This window comes from Scyliorhinus canicula, chromosome 9 (assembly GCF_902713615.1).
Source record: "Scyliorhinus canicula chromosome 9, sScyCan1.1, whole genome shotgun sequence".
Taxonomy (NCBI): domain Eukaryota; kingdom Metazoa; phylum Chordata; class Chondrichthyes; order Carcharhiniformes; family Scyliorhinidae; genus Scyliorhinus; species Scyliorhinus canicula.
In genome coordinates, this window is record NC_052154.1 from 90,211,938 (window position 1) to 90,231,481 (window position 19,544).

Consider the following 19,544-nt stretch of genomic DNA (forward strand, 5'->3'; position numbering starts at 1 on the left):
ACAGAGAGTATTCGGAGGCGATTCAGCGGATAAAGTTCTATGTCCGCTTTTCGGTGACCTCTAGTGATGGCCATGGAGTGAGTGGTCACACAGTAGGTGGCTCTACCCGAGGTTAGATTTTTTTAGTGCTTTTCACCTGTTTTGCGGGGTGTTACTCAGGTGGAAAACAAAGGAACAGTGAGAGCTAGTGAGTCTCCTTCAGCATGGAATGTCCCAGCCCTACCAAACGAGTAGTGTAATGAACAAAGGGCAACAGTCAGACCAGTAGAGCGACAGAGGAAAAGATAGCAGACAGCTTTGTGGTGCCGTTGCCCACACAATGGGCAACGGAGCAACTAGTCGCATTTTTGATGGCTAAATTCCAGCAGCAGAAGAAGGAAGCCTCGGAAGACTTGGCTAAAGTGGCAGAGCCACTAGAGTAAGCGAATCAGTAGCTGCAGGCGCAGAACATGCCACTATAGAACGTGGAGAAGTCGGTGGCCGACCACGAGCATCATTTGGTCTCATTGGAGGCTGAAATGCAGATGCTGGTGGAAGGCCAGAAGAAGTTGTGTGAGAAGGTGGACGACTTGGAGAATCGCTCGAGGAGGCAGAATCTCAGGATCATTGGGCTGCCTGGAGAGATCGAGGGAATGCAGGCCACAAAATATGTGGCTAGGATGTTCAGCAGCTGGTGTGGAAAGGGATCTTTGACCAACCTCCTGAATTGGATCAGGCGCACAGAACGCTGAGGAGGAGGCCGCAAGCGAGAGAGCTGCCGAGAGTGATGAATTGCACCGCTACAAGGAGAAGATCCTACATTGGGTGAAGGAGATGCGAGAGTGTGCCTGGAAGATCATGTGGTTCGCATTTACCAGGACCTGAGAGCAGATCTGGCCAGTGTTGTGCCGGGTTCAATAGAGACAAGACTGCTCTATTCAGGAATAAAATGTGCTGCATCCTGCTCATTTGTGGATCACATATGAAGGACAGGAACATTATTTTGATACACCAGAGGAGTCAAGTAAGTTCCTAAGGGACCATGGACTGGGGGGCCATATGAGGAAGTTGAAACTTTGCTGGATATACCTGTGAAACAAATTGGGGGTGCTATACTCAGGGAGGGAGGGGAGCTGTTTATGTTTGGGCTGGGTTATTATGTTTGGTTTATTGTACCTATTAGGTTTAATCAGCTATCTGTGTTAAGGTTTAAGGTAGAACTGTTGTAACATTTTATCCTCCCAGTGTTGGGAGCAATATTTGATGTATATCAACACGTGGTGGGCAGCATTGGTGGGGCGGGACGGGGAGGTGTGGGGATGATGGATTATGGGAGGGCAAAAGTGTTGGGTGGGGCAGGCCGGTGTATGAAGGTTTTGGGAAGGAAGAAGCTGTTTCTCGGGTGGGGAGGTCACCCTGCTAACAGGTAGACTAGTTAATAGAAGCAAAGTGGGGGGGGTAGAGCGGTGGAGAGAGAGGGGGAGGGAGGTTAGACTGCTTGAGAGGGGATGGTTTTCTTTGTTTGTGGCTGGAAGGGAATGGTAGGGTTGGGAGAGCGGGACATGATGTTTGGGTTGGGTAAATGGTGGGTGGGGAGGGATGGGTTGCTGACATGGAAGGTGTTGGTGTGCATAGTTGGTTAAGAGCGGATGGCTGCCGTCATCTTGAGACCTGGGAGGTGGGCGGGACGTGTGTCTCGAGGAACCCATTTAACAGTGGATATGACTGATCAGGGTTGGGTGGGGAGGGGGGGCGCCTGGAGCCCTTCAACCAGGCTGATCACCTGGAAGGTTAAGGGGCCGAATGGGCTGACCAAGAGGTCCCGAGTCTTTGCACACTTAAAGAGCTTGAAGGCAGACATGGTGTTCAAGCCAGAGACTCCCCCACCATTGCAGATCAAACGAGGTTGCCGAAAGATTGGGGGAAGGTGTTTCATTCAGGGCTGGATATGAAGGCAAGAGGAGGTATCCGTGCTGGTGAGTAAGAGGGTGGCATTTTCGGCTATTAGTATTGTGGTGGATCCTGGGGGCAGATTTGTGATGATGAGTGGGAAGTTGGTGGTACACCCATGGTGTTGTGAATATATATGCCCCCAACTGGTACAATGCAGAGTTTGTGAAGAAGGTGTTCGTGAAGGTTCTGGACCTGAACACACACTGTTTGATTATGGGGAGAGAATTCAATATGGCTCTGGATCCAAAGCTAGATCGGTTGTGTCCTAAGTCTCTGTAGGTGTTGGCGATGGTGAGGGAATGTCTGGGATTTATGGAGAAAATGTGAGGGGTGGAACTGTGGTGGTTTGGGAGGCTGAAGGCGAAGGAATTTTTGCATGTTCACCGGGTGTATTCCCGATGTATTCCCACATCGATTGTTTTGTTCTGGATAAGAGATTAGTGCCGGGGTAGTTGGGACGGAATATTTGGCGATCATGGTCTCGTATCACGTGACGTATCTGATAAACTTACATGTGGAAAGAAGGGGTTTTCAGCAGCCACAGTGGAAGTTAGATTTGGAGCTGTTGGTTGATAAGGGGATCGGCGAATGAATGGGAGTGACCATACAAAATCATGTGGAACTAAACATGATGGACAAGGAAGCCTCGAGCGGGCTGGCGGAAGTAATGGGGTGTGTGGGGTCAATGCAGTCTGGAAAGGTCCCGGGCCCAGATGGGTTCACAGCAGAGTCCTATAAAGTGTTTGGCAAGGAGGTAGGACCCCTATTTTTGGCTTTTTCACCTATGTTTTGGCTATAATTGGCAGAACAGTAGAGCGGGGAGTGTCATGTTTATTGGCTATCCACCCGGCAGAAGACAGTGTGAGGCCTGACTAAGGATTTGGAGGAGACTCGTGGCGCAGCACCAATTGTGAAAATGGTGGAGGGCAAAGGTTCGTCGTCTGTGGGAAAGCCTCAGATGGAACAACTGATGAGCTTCATCAAGGAGGAATTTCAGCAGCAAAGGAAGGAGATACAGGCTGACTGGTCGAAGGCGATTGAGGGGGCAGTGGCACCTGTTCGTGGGTCTCTGGATCGGCTGGAAAAGTGCCTCGAAGCACAGGGGTAACGCTCTGGGAGGTGGAAAAGGTGGTGTCCGACAGAGTGACCAGATTGTGTTTTAGAGGGGGAGGTAGGGATCCTGGGAGATCTCTGCAAGTTGCTGCAGTCGAAGGTGGAGGAGCAGGACAACAGGTCCAGACGACAGAACTTGTGGATTGTGGTTCTGCCAGAGGGCATGGAGGGAACGAGTGCCACGAATTATGTTTCAAGAGTGTTGGTCAGGTTGGTGGAGGAGAAGGTGTTGGGCAAGGCTGCAGAGGTGGACTGGGCCCATAGGTCCTTGAGGCAGAAGCCGAGAGTGGGCAGTGATTGTGCAGATGCACAAGATCTTGAAGTGGGCCATGGCAAAACGAGTCCGTGAATGGGAGGGCAATCAAATCCGGATCTACCAGGGCATTAGAGCTGGTGAAGAGGCATGGGGGCTTCAACAAGGCCAAGGCAGTGTTGTAAAGATCACAGATTCGGTTTGGGGTGCTGTATCCAGCCAGACCTCTGCATGACTCATGATAACCGGGAGTTATCTCAAGATGCCGGAGGAAGCCAATGTGTTTATAAGGGACCATAACCTGGGGGAGAATGGCCCGCTTAATGTGGTCAGGGGACAAGGTCCAAGTTTGTTGGGCCATGAATGGTTGAGTCGTTTACAGCGAGATTGGCAGCGCATCCTTCGGATAGGGTCCAAGTTGGGTAAGTACCCCAAAGTATTTCAACGCCAATTGGGGAAGAATAAAGGAGCCATAGCTCGTATTCATGTCAACTTGGGAGCCCAACCTCAGTATTTCCGGGCGCGCCAGCCCCCTGTGGGTTGTTGGAAAAAGTAGAAACTGAACTCAGTCAGTTGAAGAATCGGGTACTATCAGGTCCTTTTGTTTTGTGGATTGGGAAGTGCTGGTGGTGCCAGTGCTAAAACCAGACTTGACAGTCCGCTTATATGGGGGCTATAAGGTCACCGTGAATACGGCTTCAAGGTTTGATCACTACCTCATACCCTGCATTGAAGATCTTTACGCGAAGCTGGTAGGCGGGCGTTCGTTCACTAAGCTCGACATGAGCCACGCGTATTTACAACTTGAGTTGGACGCGGCCTCCTGTAAATATGTTACAATAAATACACACAGGGGGCTGTATAAGTACACCTGGCTGCCTTTTGGGTGTCCTCTGCCTGTGCTATATTTCAACGAGTAATGGAGAATATCCTGAGAAGGTTGCCGTGGGTGGCAGTTTATTTACATGACAGGTCGGTCACGGGAGCAACCGAACAAGAGAGAACCTTTCGGAAGTACTGAAACGTTTAGCTGAGTCTGCTGTCTGCTTGTAGTGGGCGAAATGCGTCTTCAATGCAAAATTTACCTGTTACTGGGTGGACCGCGAAGGCTTACACCCCGTTGCGGACAAGGTGCATGCCAGTCAGCAGGCTCCCACTCTGACGGACAGTTTAGAACTTTGTTTATTTTTAGGACTTGTTTACTATTACGGTAAGTTCATCCCAAACATGCGATCATGTTGGTCCCCTTACATTTATTTTTGAAGAAAAATCAAGTATAGGCGTGGGGGAAGCCGCAGGAAACAGCTTTTCTGCAGGTGGAGAGGCAGTTATCATCTCCTGGGTTACTGACCCATTACGATACCAACAAACCCTTATTCATCATGTGTGATGCATCGCCTTATAGTATTGGGGCCATTCTGTCACACCAGATGGAGGACGGTGGGAGCGGCCGAATGCAGCAGTAACCTATAAATCCAGACTCTTTCTGAGATACAGCTGTCATTTATTATAGTAAGAAGTTTTACAAAACCAAGTTAAAGTCCAACAGGTTTGTTTCGAATCACTAGCTTTCGGTGCACTGCTCCTTCCTCAGGTGAATGAAGAGGTATGTTCCAGAAACATATATATTGTACAGACAAAGTCAAAGATGCAAGACGATATTTTGAATGTGAATGTTTGCAGGTAATTAAGTCTTTACAGATCCAAATGGAGCAACTGGAGAGAGGGATAATCACAGGTTAAAGAGACATGAATTGTCTCAAGCCAGGACAGTTGGCAGGATTTTGCAAGCCCAGGTCAGATGGTGGGGGGTGAATGTAATGCAACATGAATCCAAGGTCCTGGTTGAGGCTGTACTCATGTGTGCGGAACTTGGCTATAAGTTTCTGCTCGGCGATTCTGCGTTGTCACGCGTCCTAAAGACCGCCTTGGAGAATGTTCACCCGAAGTCAGCAGTCTAGGGCATTCAAGCCTCTGATCTCCGGTTAACCTGGTGTTGTGAGACTTCTTACTGTGCTCACCCCGATCCAACACCGGCATTTCCACATCATTGATAGTAGAATACAAAGTAAATGATTAACCAGTTGGCAGTACAGCAAATTGAGAGCATGCTAGAACTTGGCATTCTAAGCACATTAGACATGTGTTCAGCTTTTGTATAAGATTATGTCTTGCACACTCACTGCGGGGCTTCCCTTCGCTGGCTGTTTCACTGCTGTTGCATCACCTAAACGATCATTGGTGATTTAGTGAATGTTGTTTTGTAGTAAACGCAAATTATCCAGCTATCCTTTTGAATTCCTTTGAGCATGGAACAGAATTGATATTTGCATAGAGCAAGCCCAACCCACATCCTGTTGGCTTTTCAGTGGGATTCCCTGGGGATGAGGCGGTAGAGTTTACTCAGGTCTCCCCTTACGGTGGAGATGGGAGACCAATGGATTTCCAGAAAAATACAATATGGCGGGGTAATGGGTGATGTGTTGGGTAAGCTGGGTCTGCGAGGACTGCGTTTACTGCAGTAGTGAGAGAGACAGGCTTCCAACACTTAAAGAAATGCAACTTGATTTTATTGAACTCTTAACTATCATACATACTTTAACTGTGGGTTGACACTATGCCGACTTGACTGGAGACCTGAGGCTAACCTGACCAGACTATCTTACTACCACATGGTGTGTGTTCTAGTTGCTGCTCACGGGCTCTGACTGTCTCAGAGGGTGGATCCCAAGAGAGCGGGAAATCTAGTGCCCTCTGGCTTTACCGTGGTCGTGTCCTGTCTGGTGATTGGCTGCTGTGTTCTGTGTGTTCACTGGTCATCCTGTGTGTCAATCACTGCCTGTTTGTGCACCATCATATACCTGTGTGTATATTATAACATCTCCCCCCCCACTTTTTTTTTACTTGTAAAAGAATGTGTGTAGGGCAATAAATAGAGAGTGTGTGTGTACAGGAGCCTGACTATATACACAGTATGTGAATGTATTTACATGGGAAGGTGTCTAGTGCAGATAGAGGGCAGATAACAAATTAGGAAGAAACAATGGGCGAAATTCTCCGCACCCGCGGAAAGTCGGCAAACCGTCGTAAAAATCGGGACCGTTTTACGACGGTCGCGAAGGCTTCATTTCCCGACGGATTCACTTCCTGGAAATGGGCTAGTAGCGCGGCCGCGTCAATTACGTGCGTGATGACGACGGAACGCGACGACGACACGAACCCGCCCATGTGACGCCGCCCGACGCCGTAAAAAGGCGCGGGCGACCACAGAATCTGTCGGGCAGGATGTCGGAGCCTAGGCGAGCTGCTCCTCGCTTTATAGATGCAGACGTCGAGGCGCTGCTCGATGCCGTGGAGCAGAGGAGGGGCATCATCCGCCCGCGGAGAGGGCATCGCCAACCTGCCAGCACGGTACGCCAGGCCTGGCGTGACGTGGCTGCTGCCGTCAGTGCTGTGGGGCAGACCCCTCGCTCAGCAGAGCAATGTCGAAAGAAGCTACACGACCTCACCAGGTCTGCCAGGGTAAGTGCCATGAGGGTGCCCCCTAGTCACAACCATCCCTCCCCCTTAACTGCCCGGGGGGGGGAGAGGGATTGGGGCAGAGTTATTTGAGGGTGGTTCACAAAGTTGTCACAGACCCAGCGCTCTGGCCCCGAGGAGAGATGCAATCATCTGATGACAACTTCCCCCCCCCAAACTGTGCCAGTATCTGAACGGACTGCTGATACCTACCGTTTTGTAATGATCTACCTATGTTCCCTCCCCCAACAGGCCAAGGCCGGTCATAACCACCGTGAGCGGCACAAGACTGGAGGGGGTTCGCCCAACATGCACCCCCTCAGCACCTTTGAACAGAGGGCACTGGACCTTGTTGGGGGGTCTGCCACCCGCGATATCGCGCAATGCGAGGTTGGCAGAACTGCAGCAAGTGAGACAACCCTCCCTGACAAACACCCCCCCCCCTCCCCCATCCTCTGTCCCTTCACACACCCTGCCCACTGGGACACCTCCCCATCCTCTGTCCCTTCACACACCCTGCCCACTGGGACACCTCCCCATCCTCTGTCCCTTCACACACCCTGCCCACTGGGACACCTCCCCATCCTCTGTCCCTTCACACACCCTGCCCACTGGGACACCTCCCCATCCTCTGTCCCTTCACACACCCTGCCCACTGGGACCGTCCAGCGGCCTGCCGAGCAAATCGAAATAACCCGTCTCATTCTCTTCCCTAGGACGTGATGCCGAACGACCAGGGCCGTCTGGCTGCAGACGGAGACAGGAATCTGCCGCCACCTCACCCGGGGCCTCACAACAGAGGGTGCCCGATCAGCGGGCAGCCCTATCCGCCCCAACCCAATCTGCGGACCAGGACGCACAGAGGGTTCGAAGTCCACCACCACCACCAGAAATGGCCAGGGACAACCCTCCTGTCGCTGAGCAGCCCCACACCATGGACGAGGACCTAAGCATTGAGAGCGTCGGGCTTGCGGCACTGCTTTCTCCCACCACATCCATCATCCCAGAGACACACACCCCGGCGGGCCTATTTAGTGATGAGTCTCCTGGGGCACAGTCTGGTTGGCACATCACAGATGAGCAGGTACAGCAGGTGGAGGTCGGAGCAACAGAGGGCCCGGACTCGCGGAGGCCAGACCAGGCCCAGGATGCAGCTGGCTCCCAGACGTTTTCTGAGTTCCTGGAGTTTATCAACCCACCCGCACAGCCGATGCCTCAGGAAACCCAGGGAAACAATGACGGGATGAGGGCTTCCTTCCAGACTCTGCAGACGCTGTTAGAGGAGTCGAACCGCGTCCAAGAGCGGGGAGTGGTGCCGCTCATGGCAGAGACCCAGTCCGACACCGCACGGGTGGCATCCGCGGTGGAGGCAATGGGTCAGGTTATGCAAGACGTTGGGGTTAATGTGCACGCGTCATCCTCGGCCCTGGACAGGGTTGCCCTCTCACAGGCAGCAATGTGCCAGAGCCAAACCGACATTGCCGGCGCCCTGCGGGCCATGGCCGAGTCTCAGCAGGTCATTGGCCAGTCGCAGCACGCCATGGCACAGTCCCAGCAGTCGATAGCACAGTCCCAGCTGTCAGTCGCGGAGACCATCAACCGCCTGACACATGTGCTGGATGGCGTCGTGCACTCACAGGTTGAGATCGCACAGTCCCTGGCGGGAATGTCTAACTCCCTGGACTCCGTCTCTGCAAACCTTCGGATCCTGGTGGATACCGTTGCAGGCCTCCAGGACTGGCAGCGCCAGGTGTCGGTGGTGCGACGGGGAACCTCCCCGCTCACACCTCTGTCCCAAAGTGAGGCCCGGGGGCCACCGGGCTCCCCGAGGGAGGAGGAGGTTTCGGGGCCCGTCCCATTAACTCCATCACGGGACGTCCCGGAATTCTCGGCCTCCCCCCGTCCCATCCCTGGTGCATCGGGTGGGCAGCAGGCAGAGCAGGGTGGCACAATGTCACCCGAGACGCCCGCAGAGCAGCCTGGCCCATCAAGGCCGGGTCGCCCCAGGAAACGCATAGCCAAGGAGAAACGAGTCGAGGGGGGCGATTCGCAGCAATCCTCCTCCACTCCTGCTGTATCATCTGGGGATTCACTTAGACGTAGTGGTAGGGCCCGTAAGGCAACTAAGATAGACACTGAGTAAGTTGGCACGGGTGAAGGGCACAGTTTAGTTGTAGGGGCTAGGGCACCTGTAAATAATTGTTAATATTAAACGCACTGTTCCACCTTACTTGTAATACCGTGTGATTGTTCCACAGCCACAGGAATCGTGATGGTGACCGAGTGTCGCTGGGGGTGACGGGTGGTGAAACCTCGGTGCCGGGTGTGCAGTCCCTGCCCCTACCCCCCTCCCACAGCTAGCCCACGCGGGCACGTGATGGAGTGTCAGTGACGAACTCAGCGGCCACCAAGGTGGATGGTTCAGCTAATGCCATGGGTCAGACTCTCTCTAACGATTCTGAGCTCACAGCTCTTCGCAGAGCGGGCTGTCATCATTCCACATGGCACTGATCACACCCGCTGACACAGCCATCAATGTTGTGCCATTCCGTCTGTACCCAGTGATAAGCGTCATGTCGAAGTGGAGCAGTGTACACTGAGGGGGGGGGGGGGGGGGGGGGGGGGGGGGGGTTGTGGTGGTGGCAGTTGTGTGGTGACCCTCTGCATGACTAGCGATGCAGGTGGTGGTTTGGTGTTCATCGGGGACGTCACATGCGATGCGTGAACCGTGCTGCCACCATGGCGTCGCGTGCCCGCCGTCCTTGCCGGGTCCGTCGTGCCGCCTCCTGGACATCACCAGCACCTGGGTCGTGTCTGCGTGCTGCGCCCGCCACTCCGCCAGCGTCCTCCTCCTCCTCCTCCTCTGTGCTGGCACCACTGCCACTAGCTTCTCCCTCCGCCTCCTGCAACAGGTCATCTCCCCTCTGCATCGCGATGTTGTGCAGCGCACAGCAGACCACTACAATGCGAGCAACCCTGTCGGCCTGGTACTGCAGGGCCCCTCCGGAGCGGTCCAGGCACCTGAATCTCATCTTCAGGAGGCCAAGGCAGCGCTCCACCACACCCCTGGTTGCTACATGGGCCTCGTTGTATCGTGTTTCCGCATTGGTCTGAGGCCTCCGTATAGGCGTCATCAGCCAAGACCTCAGCGGATAACCCCTGTCACCTAGCAACCAGCCCCTCAGCCGGGGGGGACGTCCCTCAAACATCGCAGGGATGAACGACTGCGCTAGTATGTAGGAGTCATGCACACTCCCTGGGAACCTTGCACAGACGTTCATGAACCTCATGTGGGGGTCGCATACCACCTGGACATTAATGGAGTATGTCCCCCTCCTGTTTGTGAACACGTCCCTGTCCCCTGCAGGCGGGCGCATGGGGACGTGAACACAGTCGATTGACCCCTGAACCCTCGGTATCCCGGCCACACTGGCAAATCCACGGGCTCGTGAGTCTTGACTTGCTCGGTCCTCGGGAAAGGTGATGTAGCGATCGGCGATGGCATAGAGGGCGTCGGTCACATCCCGGATGCACCTGTGCACCGATGACTGGGAGATCCCAGAGACGTCCCCGCTCGGAGACTGGAAGGAGCCGGAAGCATAGAAGTTCAGAGCGACCGTCACCTTGATGGCTACCGGGATCGCGTGTCCTCCCCCCGTTCCAAGTGGGGCGAGGTGCGACAGGAGTTCGCAGATATGTATCACCGTCTGCCTACTCAGCCGGAGTCTTCTCCTGCAGGTGATGTCCGGCATTGTTAGGAAAGCGACCCGGACACGGTACACCCTCGGCTTTGGTCGTCGCCTCTGACGCCGTGGCTGCACCCTCACTCTCTCCTCTTCCTCTTCCTCCTCCTCCTCCTCCTCCTCTTCCTCCCCCCCCCCCCCCCCATGCTGCTCGACGACTGGCAACTCCTCGGCCCTTCCCTCTGCTGCTGCAGCTGGCCCTGCAGCCACTGCGGGTTGTGGGTGTGGATGCTGCTGCATCTCCAAATCCAGTAGAGCGGCCCCAACCACTGCGCAGAACATAGCCGTTCTGTTCCCATGCATCGTGCTAACCTACAGAAGGGTGGTAGGAGGCAGAGAAACGGGACATGTTAGACGGACGTTAGTCGACACCTCGGCAGCCGCCAGCCATGGGATACCAGTGTGTCCCGGTGGCCTGGTCGCGCTGCTGACACGCGGTCAGCCTAACCCCTGGTCACTTTCTGCATCCAACGGCCAGTAAACTATGGCCTCCTCACGTGTGCGTCAGTGGCCTGTGTCCGGAAGCCACAGGGGAACCAGCGGCCGTGTCCTCGTCACCTGCACACCATGGCATGGTGGCAGACATTTTGTTACGGGGTTGGACGGCTCACTCTCTACCTAACCCCCCCCCCCCTCCGTCGCCCCCCACTGCCCCCTCCGTCGCCCCCCACTGCCCCCTCCGTCTCCCCCACTGCCTCCCCCGTCGCCCCACACTGCCTCCCCTGTCTCCCCCACTGCCTCCCCCGTCGCCCCCCACTGCCTCCCCCGTCGCCCCCACTCCCCCCCCCGTCTCCCCCCCACTGCCCCCTCCGTCTTCCCCACTGCCCCCTCCGTCTCCCCCACTGCCCCCTCCGTCTCCCCCACTGCCTCCCCCGTCGCCCCCACTGCCTCCCCCGTCTCCCCCCCACTGCCCCCGTTCTGGACCCCCTCCCGTTCCCAGGGATGCCTTCCCCGTTGTGGCCAGACTCGAGCGGTGCGCTGAACGGTGCGCTGAGCGGTGCGCAGAGTGGTGCCCTGACCTCCTCCAAGCAGTCGTCAGCCAGGCCGACTGGTTGACGAATTTAAAAAGCAGGTGTGTTTCACGACGTCCAAACAGGGCGCCATGACGTCGGGACTTCGGCCCATCCGGGCCGGTGAATAGCGGGGGGGCTCTCAGTGGCGATTCTGGTCGTGTCAGGGGCGGGAAGGAGGCGTTTGTCGGGAAACGCGACTCCGACAATTTGCGGGGTTCGGAGAATAGCGGGAGGGCGTCGGAACAGCGTCGCCGTAAAAATTTCCGACGCCCGCTATTCTCCGAACCGTCGTGAGTCCGGAGAATCGCGCCCAATATGTACAGATATGACAAGGTAATGTAACATTCAGTCTATAAATTCACTCTCTGTGGCAGGTGACGAATTCTGGTTGACCGCCTCAAGGGTGGGTCAGGGGCCGCCTGCACATGAACTGGCGGAACTGCCTCCAGTGTAGAGGTCGGTAAAAGAACTGGCAGATCGGTGGCCTCGTGGAGGGGCGCGTCCGAAGGAACCAGCATGCGAGGCGGGACATCGCATTCAGGTGGCGGGTGTGGAAGTAGCCGCAGTGCCCGCCTATTATGCCAAAGAAAGGAGCCATCATGCATGCGAACGAGGAACGATCTCAGGGCCACTTGCTTAACCACCACAGCCGTGGCAGACCAGCCACCGTCAGGTTGCTGAAGAAGAACTCGGTCAGCAGGGACCAGAGCAGGGAGATCTGTGGCGTGGGCGTCATACGCCAACTTGCATTGGGCCTGAGACTGTTGCATCCTCTGCAGGACCGGAAAATTGTCAAGGTTCGGGATGTGGATAGCCGGCACCGTCGTCCGTAATGTGCGGTTCATTAGGAGCTGTGCTGGGGACAGGCCACCGGACAAAGGAGTCGCCCTGTAGGCAAGCAGCGCCAGGTTGAAAGCCGAACCCGAGTCAGCAGCTTTGAACAAGTCTTTTAACGATGTGGGCCCCCTTTTCGGCCTTCCCATTCGACTGCGGGTAGTGGGGGCTTGAAGTGACGTTCCTAAAATTGTACAGCCGGGCAAAATCCATCCACTCCTGGCTGAAGAAGCAAGGGCTATTATCAGTCATAACTGTAAGTGGAATGCTATGATGGGCAAAAGTCTCCATGCATGCCTTGATTAATGTTGCTGATGTGAGGTCAGTCAGTCTGAACACCTCGGGGTTGTTGGAAAAGTAGTCCACGAGGAGGACATAGTCTCGGCCCTTTGCATGAAAGAGGTCAATATCAACTTTGGACCATGGGGAGGACACCAGTTCATGCGGCTGTAGAGTCTCTTTAGGCTGAGCCGGCTGGAACCTTTGATACGTTGGGTAATTGACGACCGTGTTAGCGATATCTTGACTGATGCCTGGCCAATATATTGCCTCTCAGGCTCGACGGCGACACTTTTCAACCCCCAGGTAACCCTCGTGTTTTAGCCGAGGACCAGCTCTCGCATGCTCTGTGGGATTACTATCCTGTCCAGCTTCATTAGTATGCCGTCCACTACCGCTAGATCGTCCTTTACATTATAAAACTGGGGGCACTGCCCCGTTTGCCAACCATCCGTGAGATGTTGCATGACCCGCTGGAATAAAGGATCCCTGGCCGTCTCCTGACGAATTTGCACGACCCTTTCATGAGTGGCCGAAAGGTTGGCGGCACAAAACTTCACCTGAGCGTCTATCTGACAGACAAAGTCTGACTGGATCTAGAGAGTGCGTCAGCCACAATGAGCTCTTTGCCCGGAGTGTAGACCAGGTCGAAATCGTAGTGGCGTAGCTTGAGGAGGATACGTTGTAGCCGTGGCGTCATGTCATTGAGGTTTTTTTTGGATGATGTGAACCAACGGCCTGTGGTCCATCTCGACTGTGAATTTGGGGAGTCCATACACATAATTATGGAATTTGTCAATCCCTGTGAAGAGGCCCAGGCATTCTTTTTCAATCTGAGCTTATCGTTGCTCAGTAGGTTTCATGGCTCTAGAGGCATATGCGACTGGGGCCCAGGAGGAGGAATCGTCCCGCTGGGGGAGTACTGCCCCAATGCCAGCCTGGCTCGCGTCAGTGGAGATCTTCGTCTCCTTGGCGGGGTCGAAAAACGCCAGCACCGGGGCCTTGGTGAGTTTCGTCCTGAGCTCACGCCACTCTTGCTCATACAACATAGAACATAGAACGATACAGCGCAGTACAGGCCCTTCGGCCCTCGATGTTGCACCAACATGGAACAAAAACTAAAGGCCATCTAACCTACACTATGCCCTTATCATCCATATGCTTATCCAATAAATTTTTAAATGCCCTCAATGTTGGCGAGTTCACTACTGTTGCAGGTAGGGCATTCCACGGCCTCACCACTCTTTGCGTAAAAAACCCACCTCTGACCTCTGTCCTATATCTATTACCCCTCAATTTAAGGCTATGTCCCCTCGTGCTAGCCACCTCCATCCGCGGCAGAAGGCTCTCGCTGTCCACCCTATCTAACCCTCTGATCATTTTGTATGCCTCTATTAAGTCACCTCTTAACCTTCTTCTCTCCAACGAAAACAACCTCAAGTCCATCAGCCTTTCCTCATAAGATTTTCCCTCCATACCAGGCAACATCCTGGTAAATCTCCTCTGCACCCGTTCCAAAGCTTCCACGTCCTTCCTATAATGAGGCGACCAGAACTGTACGCAATACTCCAAATGCGGCCGTACTAGAGTTTTGGACAACTGCAACATGACCTCATGGCTCCGGAACTCAATCCCTCTACCAATAAAGGCCAACACACCATAGACCTTCTTCACAACCCTATCAACCTGGGTGGCAACTTTCAGGGATCTATGTACATGGACACCGAGATCCCTCTGCTCATCCACACTACCAAGAATTTTACCATTAGCCAAATATTCCGCATTCCTGTTATTCTTTCCAAAGTGAATCATCTCACACTTCTCCACATTAAACTCCATTTGCCACCTCTCAGCCCAGCTCTGCAGCTTATCTATGTCCCTCTGTAACCTGCAACATCCTTCCGCACTGTCTACAACTCCACCGACTTTAGTGTCGTCTGCAAATTTACTCACCCATCCTTCTGCGCCCTCCTCTAGGTCATTTATAAAAATGGCAAACAGCAACGGCCCCAGAACAGATCCTTGTGGTACGCCACTCGTAACTGAACTCCATTCTGAACATTTCCCATCAACTACCACTCTCTGTCTTCTTTCAACTAGCCAATTTCTGATCCACATCTCTAAATCACCCTCAATCCCCAGCCTCCGTATTTTCTGCAATAGCCGACCGTGGGGAACCTTATCAAATGCTTTACTGAAATCCATATACACCACATCAACTGCTCTACCCTCGTCTACCTGTTCAGTCACCTTCTCAAAGAACTCGATAAGGTTTGTGAGGCATGACCTACCCTTCACAAAACCATGCTGACTATCCCTAATCATATTATTCCTATCTAGATGATTATAAATCGTATCTTTTATAATCCTCTCCAAGACTTTACCCACCACAGACATTAGGCTCCCCGGCCTATAGTTACCAGGGTTATCTCTACTCCCCTTCTTGAACAAAGGGACCACATTTGCTATCCTCCAGTCCTCTGGCACTATTCCTGTAGCCAATGATGACCTAAAAATCAAAGCCAAAGGCTCAGCAATCTCTTCCCTGGCTTCCCAGAGAATCCTAGGATAAATCCCATCCGGCCCCGGGGACTTATCTATTTTCACCTTGTCCAGAATTGCCAACACTTCTTCCCTACGCACCTCAATGCCATCTATTCTAATAGCCTGGGTCTCAGCATTCTCCTCCACAATATTATCTTTTTCTTGAGTGAATACTGACGAAAAGTATTCATTTAGTATCTCGCTTATCTCCTCAGCCTCCACACACAACTTCCCACCACTGTCCTTGACTGGCCCTACTCTTACCCTAGTCATTCTTTTATTCCTGACATACCTATAGAAAGCTTTTGGGTTTTCCTTGATCCTACCTGCCAAAGACTTCTCATTCCCCTCCTTGCTCGTCTCAGCTCTCTCTTTAGATCCTTCCTCGCTTCCTTGTAACTATCAAGCGCCCCAACTGAAACTTCACGCCTCATCTTCACATAGGCCTCCTTCTTCCTCTTAACAAGAGATTCCACTTCTTTGGTAAACCACGGTTCCCTCGCTCGACCCCTTCCTCCCTGCCTGACTGGTACGTACTTATCAAGAACATGCAATAGCTGTTCCTTGAACAAGCTCCACATATCCAGTGTGCCCAACCCTTGCAGCCTACTTCTCCAACCAACACATCCTAAGTCATGTCTAATGGCATCATAATTGCCCTTCCCCCAGCTATAACTCTTGCCCTGCGGGGTATACTTATCCCTTTCCATCACTAACGTAAAGGTCACCGAATTGTGGTCACTGTTTCCAAAGTGCTCACCTACCTCCAGATCTAACACCTGGCCTGGTTCATTACCCAAAACCAAATCCAATGTGGCCTCGCCTCTTGTTGGCCTGTCAACATATTGTGTCAGGAAACCCTCCTGCACACATTGTACAAAGAATGACCCATCTAATGTACTCGAACTATATCTTTTCCAGTCAATATTTGGAAAGTTAAAGTCTCCCATAACAACTACCCTGTTACTTTCGCTCTTTTTCAGAATCATCTTCGCCATCCTTTCCTCTACATCCCTCGAACTATTAGGCGGCCTATAGAAAACTCCCAACAGGGTGACCTCTCCTTTCCTGTTTCTAACCTCAGCCCATACTACCTCAGAAGAAGAGTCCCCATCTAGCATCCTTTCCGCCACCGTAATACTGTCCTTGACTAGCAGCGCCACACCTCCCCCTCTTTTGCCCCCCTCTCTGAGCTTACTAAAACACCTAAACCCCAGAACCTGCAACAACCATTCCTGTCCCTGCTCTATCCATGTCTCTGAAATGGCCAAAACATCGAAGTCCCAAGTACCAACCCATGCTGCCAGTTCCCCTACCTTATTTCGTATACTCCTGGCATTGAAGTAGACACACTTCAAACCACCTACCTGAACACTGGCACCCTCTTGCGAAGTCAAATCTGTGCTCCTGACCTCTATACTCTCAATCTCCCGTACCCCAAAACTACAATCCAGGTTCCCATGCCCCTGCTGAATTAGTTTAAACCCCCCCAAAGAGCACTAACAAATCTCCCCCCCAGGATATTCGTGCCCCTCAGGTTCAGATGTAGACCATCCTGTCTATAGAGGTCCCACCTTCCCCAGAAAGAGCCCCAGTTATCCAGAAATCTGAATCCCTCCCGCCTGCACCATCCCTGTAGCCAGGTGTTTAATTGCTCTCTCTCCCTATTCCTCATCTCACTATCACATGGCACGGGCAACAACCCAGAGATAGCAACTCTGTTTGTTCTCGCTCTGAGCTTCCATCCTAGCTCCTGGCTGCCTGACATCCTTGTCCCCTTTCCTACCTATGTCGTTAGTGCCAGTGTGGACTACGACTTGGGGCTACTCCCCCTCTCCCTTAAGGACCCGGAAAACACGATCCGAGACATCACGTACCCTTGCACCTGGGAGGCAACATACCAAACGTGAGTCTCTCTCGCTCCCACAAAGTCTGAGCGGGGAGCCACTGGAAGTCCGTAGTCTTTTTTAACGAGATTGTGGAGAACTGTGTTGTGTGATGCAAGGTTGGGGATAAACCTCTCAAGGAAATTGACCATCCCTAGGAAGCGGAGGGCTGCCTTCTTGTCCTCCGGGGTCTTCATGGTGTTGATTGCCGACACCTTGTCAGCATCTGGCTGCACACCGAATTGCGAAATATGGTCGCCAAGGACGTTGATTTCTGCTTGACCGAATGAGCATTTGGCTCGATTGAGTCGGAGGCCATGCTCGTGGATCCTGTGGAATACTCACTTGAGGTGATCGATGTGGTCCTGATGGGTTGTGGACCAGATAATGATATCATCGACATACACTCGCACCCCCTTGATGCCCTCCATCATTTGCTCCATTATGCGGTGGAATACCTCTGAGGCGGAGATGATGCCAAAGGGCATCCGGTTGTAACAGTAGTGACCGAATGGGGTGTTGAATGTGCATAGCTTTCGACTGGACACGTCCAGCTGTGTTTGCCAAAACCCCTTGGAGGCATCCACCTTCGTGAAAAACTTGGCATGAGCCATTTCGCTGGTTAGCTCTTCTCGTTTAGGTATAGGGTAGTGTTCCCTCATGCTATTACGGTTCAAATCTTTGGGGTCGATACAAATGCGAAGTTCCCCTGACGGTTTTTTGACACAAACCATGGAGCTAACCCAGTCCGTGGGTTCCGTGACCTTAGAAATGATGTCCTGGTCCTGGAGGTCTTGCAGCTGCTGCTTGAGGTGGTCCTTAAGGGGTGCCGGCACCCGACGCGGTGCACAAACCACAGGTGTGGCATTCGGCTTCAGTAGTATCCTGTATCGGTAAGGGAGTGTGTCCATATCTTCGAAGAAGCTGTGGTATTGTGCTATGATGTCATCTAGTTGGGCTTGGAAGTTGACATTGTTGCTCATTCTGGGTGAGTGTGCTTAACACTCACTTTGGCTCTGTTTCTCGTTCTAAGCTCTGGAGTCACCAGGTGCCGTTAAGACACTGCCACAAGCTTCAAGGTGAAGTTCAAAGCAATAAACCCGTACACCAATTAGTAAGTCCAAACAACTAGAGTTTATTATAATACAACTATAATAACTACCCATGCACACGCTAAAGGATTAAACTTACTCCTACCGCTAAACAACTAATACTTATCTCGAAGGAACTGCTGGGTCAGGGAACAAGGCCTCTTGCTCTGCTCTGGTCTGCAGACTTCGGATTGCTATCAATTGCAAAGGGTGTCAGGAGTGCCTATTTCTGGTAGCGGTCGTCGTTAGGCACTTACTTGTTGGTGGCTGCTGCTCGACGCTGGAGTACAAGACAGGAGCCCGGAGACAGGAGACTGAACCATGTGTGGGACCTTTCTTTTATAGGTCCCAGGGGGTCCGCGCCCCTTTGGGCGGACTCCCTTACCTGCTTGGAATCGATTGGGTCTCTTCCCAATCGATATGTTTGAACCCCCCAATCATAGGGCAGTTCCTTGGTCGCTGGGGCGGTTCTTGGGACCTATTGTTTTGGGCTTCTCTGGCGCCACTGGGTCTGGCCTTCCATAGAATGTATCGATTTGTGCTTAACTTGTGTCCATTGTATCTGGGACTCGCCCGGTATTGTCTCATTAGTATGTTAACGGGTTTTCTTTCACAGTGCTGTCTGGTCTCTGCAGCAGTCAAAACCGGTTTCTGCAGTCGTCCCAATACACAATCGCCTTGCAAGCTGCTTGCTTTCCAACATGTCCATTTTCCCTGCATTCCTTGAAATCTTCCATTTTGTGTTGGGCAGTGGCCACCCCAGGTGGTTACACTCCCTCCTTGTGATCCTCATGAGAAATCATGAAGGATCACCTAAGTACGGTGTCTTTGTGTTCCCTGACCTCAGCGAGTTCCATGGCGTCTATTCTTTCCTCAACTATGGCAAAAACTTTTAACTAACATTTTCTGATTGGCGCTATGTCAAAGGGGTCATGCATTACCAATTCGAATCGGGAACCTCTAACTATCACAATAAACTATTCTCATCTCACGTTTAAACATCCTATAACATTCTAAACCCTTACTCATTCATACCACAGTATCTTTACATTTCGTTTTCTGACTCGGCAGTCGAGCACAGAACATTATAATACATCCGCAGTAATCTTTATTTACAGATCGTATTAAATTAAATCTTTTATTATACATCCAGGGGTTGGGGGGATTGGTAAAATCCGAAAATAGGGGATTGAACTCTATAAATGGTTGAGGCGCAAGAGCGGGAGGCTCTCCTTCTTCATTTCCTCATCCTGAGGGTCTGCACTATGATGCAGAGAACTGCAATCACCAAAAGTGATTCAACGACATACGAAAGTGAGTACCAGTTCATGAATTTT

General features: G+C 52.6%; 1 protein-coding gene across 1 annotated transcript in view; it reads left to right on the forward strand.

Moving 5' to 3' along the window:
- The window catches only part of hydin (HYDIN axonemal central pair apparatus protein), a 1,231,368-nt gene that overhangs the window by 810,605 nt on the left and 401,219 nt on the right, over positions 1-19,544 (forward strand). The window lies entirely within an intron of this gene.